This window comes from Adelges cooleyi, unplaced genomic scaffold (assembly GCF_023614345.1).
Source record: "Adelges cooleyi isolate 19-005CV unplaced genomic scaffold, UGA_ACOO_1.1 ACOO_flye_CR_arks_rails_tigmint_CR_PRNA_331, whole genome shotgun sequence".
Classification (NCBI taxonomy): domain Eukaryota; kingdom Metazoa; phylum Arthropoda; class Insecta; order Hemiptera; family Adelgidae; genus Adelges; species Adelges cooleyi.
This window is the reverse complement of record NW_026096004.1, coordinates 11034-15872: the sequence shown is the minus strand read 5'-3', so window position 1 is coordinate 15872 and position 4839 is coordinate 11034. Positions and strand designations below refer to the sequence as shown.

Here is a 4839-nt window from a genome sequence, read left to right as displayed (position 1 = left end):
TTATGATTTTATTAAATGTATTAATAATATTAATTTTTTTTTTTAAATATATTGTAAAAAATATATTCTATACATTTTTTTCATTGTAAATACGTAAGTTTATAAATTATAATTTTGAATACATTTTGACTTTTGAATGGTGTTAGTATGCAATGAAAAATATTGAAATTGAATAATGAAAAAAATAAAATTAGTATTTATACTACATATTATTGTTTAAGTTACACATACCTTTTGTGTTCAATTCTTTACTGATTTTTGACCATATTATGTTGCTTTTATCGAAAATCGAAACTAAAATTCAAAGGCAAAACACTACATTTAGAGAAGCAATTAGTACTAAAGAAAAACTTATGGTCTGCTTAAGTTAAGTAATAAAATTAATATTCGACATTTATTATTTTAACGATATTTAGTACTTAATTATAATTTTTATAAAAATTAATATTTAAACAAAATGTATGTTTATTAATAAAACAGTTTTAATTTAATTATATTCTGGAATGAATTTTTCATAATAGAGTTGTGTAGATGTCCTTTGAGTGTTTGGCGATGGTGTTGGAGTTGGGCAATACAATATTGAATCATCCGGACTCGATGCCGAGTTATCAGATGTAATTATTGGCTGAAGCACATTTTTTTGTGGCATAACATATAGTTGAGTAACTTTGGTTTGAAGTATTGTTATTGTAGGTATAGTTGTTCTGTGTTATGGTGTTGAAGAATTGTCCGGAACTTGTAATTTTGAGTTTTTAATTTTTTACTGTTGCCATTCTAGTTCGGATATTACAGTGAAAAGTTTAGATTTAGCTAAATGTTGATATTCAGGTGAAAACGTTTCAACAGTAGCGGCTAGACCATTAAAAAACAAATCAATTGGATCATTTTGAGTCGCCTTTATCGCTTTCGACTAAATATTTCATTAGAATAGAGGAAGTTGGTTCTGTTTTGTCTATTTTTCAGTTGCTAGCATCAACGTATTTTTTCATGGTCGGATGTGGTTCGTTGCCTGCTACCAAGAATTCATAATACACGTCACGTTCTGTCTGGACTTTTTTGAGCTCGATTATAAACTTCCAAATTGTCGGGTTGGTCATGCACAGCTGCGCCTGGAGCCTTCGGTGAGCAGCTTCCGAAATGTTATTAGTTTTCTAAAAAAAAGGTAAGAAATCGATAAAAATTTGTATGAGGCTGGAATTTAATTATTTAAATTTTCAAATGACTTAGGGCCGACCCCATGTAGTTGGGAGTGTAAAGCATAGATAAAGAAGAAGAAGAGATGACTGCTTAGGAAGATAACGTTGGAAACAGATGAGGCAGCCTATATATATTCATTGCTGTTTTTTACGAAGAAGGTTCCCTGACTGATTCCCTATCGGGGATAGGATGCCATTCAAGAAACAGGACCAGATTAATTGGAATGGAAAGTAAAACCGACAGGAAGAAATACAGCAGTTCATACTAAACAATAATTGGTAAAGTATTTTACCACTCACCATTTGTTGAGCTAAAACTCTATTATAGAGATTCCAAGTTGGAATTGGAAAAATTGGTGATCTCCTCACTCCTTCTCGCCTCAATACACCGATATATTACATCTCCAACCAATCAAAAATGAGCTGGAGTGCGGGGCACACTCCGTCCAACTCAACACTCAACTCTTCAAAGCGAGTAGCTACTTCATCTGGTGGAACAAATGCCAATGCTGTCACCATCCGTGCATACATTGCGAAGTCAGCATTATTTCTATAATCACTAAAGGATAATCATATTAGATATGCAAGTTTGTAAACATATTATTTTAACATATGCCATTAATTATGCAGTTCCAATTTGTTTTTTCAATTTTTTTAATAAATGAAAAAAACAGCCACGGATTTCTACATTTTGAAATTCATTTCTGAATGCGTTATGGATAGCAATTTCAAAATCCACTGAAATGCTACCTGCATCGATGCCCGGAACCAAACGCTTCAACTCTCTTAAAAGTGTTATGGATGTACCCTGCTCTTATTGATAAATTGTGTTTATTAACGGTGTTTTTTGTTAATTTGTTTTATTTATTTAAGTAAAAAATGTTTATTGTGGGTACAATTAATTATTTAGAAAAAAGAAAGGGATTGAAACATATTTCCTTAGTTACTTGGCTATTTTCACTAACCCAATTTGTTAATTAAATAAAAAATTTTACAACTTTATCATTTTTAATTTTTTGAAATTTTTAACAATTAAATAAATAAAGGTCCACATTTTTAGGTTTTTACGTATAATCTTTAAGTATATGTTTCAGCTTGTTAAGCTTAAGATATGTGGATGAATAGTTAACAAAGTACATAATAAGTTGTCTTAAAATATTTTTATTCTTCGACGTAAGATTTATTTCTGTTTTTCTCCTTGTTGCTCGGTTAGATTTCGTTTTGGGAATGGAAGATTTTTTATGTGACAGTTGCTTTATATCTAATATTTTGTTTTGGAAATTATAAAATGTCAACCCCATTTTAAGAACCGTACCGTCTGATATGAAAAACTGTTGTAATTTTTTCACCTAAATTCTTTAGCGGTCTTTGATCCTGATCAACTAACTTTACCGTTATATTATTTATTTAATTTGTTATCAATGGATAATATATTAAGTTGCTAGGTGTTTCAACAATTTTTGATCTGTGTACTGCTGTAGGGTAAAACTCATAGACTGAGTGTGAGGGTTTGTTACCATCAAATGATCCTTGAGCAATACTACATAACACTTTTATTGAATTAATCATACCAATATTAACAGTTTTTTGAGATTCATGTAATTTATTCGGTTCTAATTCCACTTCATCAAATCCTAAAACATGTCTTAAACTATTATCAATAGTGAAATCGATTGTTTCAGAACAGTAAACATACGATTTAAATGTATTGATGTTTGGAAATATGTTAAATACAATATTCGGATGGATTTTTTTAATCATGTTTTTAATATATTCATTTATTTGACTTAGTTCATAACACCCTGGTTCTATTTCAAGCTTTAAGATTTCTTTATCCGTTTGTTTACTCAGAATGTGTTCATTACTTTTTGAGAAAAAATTAGAAGATTTATTAATATTACTCGTATATGGTTCCATGAAATATTTAAATAAATGTCTTGGATTATGATCAATAGCATTCTTATCTGATTCTAGTGAAGAACTACTGCTTACAGAAACATCACGTTTATTTATTGTTGTATTGTTCTTTATAATTATTCTCAATTTATTATTGCTTTTATTAATATTATGAAAAGAATTATATGTCTGAAGATTTAATAATGCTATTTCTGAGTCCTCAGCTATAGTAAGTGATGGAAAAAAAATTGTTGATAACTCTGTTGTGTTACCTGATAAACTTATTGTTGTTGATTCATACATTGTAAAAAATCAATACATAAATGACCACAAATAAATGTATTATAATTTTGATATTTTGAGCAATTATACAAAAAAACGATTTTGGAGTTCATTGGAGGTGGTAAATTACCAAAGCTATCAAAATACCATATGTTGTTATATTTTTTAAAGTAAGCTACCCAATGCGATTTTTTTTTACTTATTCCAGCAAGGTTAATAACCGCACATTCGTTTTTAAAAATAGTTTTTGATAAGCTGTCACATGAAAATATAGCACGGAAATGTGGAGTTTTTAATTGTGCAACATGTTTTATAATGTCTTGAGAGGAAAGAGGTCTATTAGGTAGCATAGTAATTAGTTTTTTTCTTAATATTTCTTCTTTTCTTCACATCTAAACCTGATTTGCCTAAGTATAAACCTTTACCATTACGAACATTCAAATATAAGCCTTTACCAATTTTTTTCGTTTGTCCATTTTTAGAATCTTTAACAGCTTTATAGATATTTGCTGCACCAGACGCAAGACTACCGAGGGCTGAAAGTCCTGCAAATATTGGTATCAAAGGTATAGCAGAACCCCTTTGATTTGGTACCTTAATTTTTCTAACTTTTTTAGACTTTCTTTGAAATATTCTTTTTCTTACTGCTCCAACTAATTTGCCACCTTTTTTAGCTATACAACAACCCATACCAATTTTACGTTTAGCTTTCATAATGTTAGTAACGGTGTAGGCTGCAGCTTTTTCCCCGAATGAACTATCTTTTGCTTTCACCCTATCCCACGCTTGAAATTCTAATTTTTTATCAGCTAAATTATGGTTTGTTACGTCTTTGTTTTTTAAATACGCTATATCGTGGTCTTAAGCCTCATCGAGAAGATTTATAGGTTTATCACCTCTAGCCAGTCTTTTTTCAAGTTTTGTTCCAGGTCTACAATATTTATAACCTGGTAAATGTGCTTCGAACGGAAGTTTATTTATTAGTGTATTAACGAGACCTTTACCGGTTATACACTTTCGCACTCTCGGCATTTCCTTTTACGGAAGCTGAAGAAGTAGTTAAACAACAAATAACGAATCCAAATTCTATTTTTATTTTTGATGATGTGTTGTGTGATACTCAAATACCCATTCAATATTATTTTAGTATGGGGAGACATTTTGGTGCTAATTCAGTTTTCTTTTTAGTTCAAAGTTATTCTTAAGTTTTAAAACGATTGGTACGCGATAACTGTAATTTATTAGTGGTGTTCAAACAAGACGAACGCAATTTAAGACATATATTTAATGATCATATTTCAACTGATATGGATTATCTAGATTTTTAAAAAATGTGTATTTATTGTTGGGGTTATGAAAAATATGGTTTTCTTGTTATAGATAAAACTATAAATGTTAATGATGGTCGGTACAGACGTGGTTTTGATGTCTATATAAGCTTGGTGTAAACTGAAATATTTTTTAG

At 29.8% G+C, this 4839-nt stretch overlaps 1 pseudogene; it reads right to left on the bottom strand.

The window, feature by feature from the left end:
- Positions 1-362: 362 nt before the first annotated feature.
- LOC126840043 (uncharacterized) lies at positions 363-4406 on the bottom strand (annotated as a pseudogene).
- Positions 4407-4839: the final 433 nt, after the last annotated feature.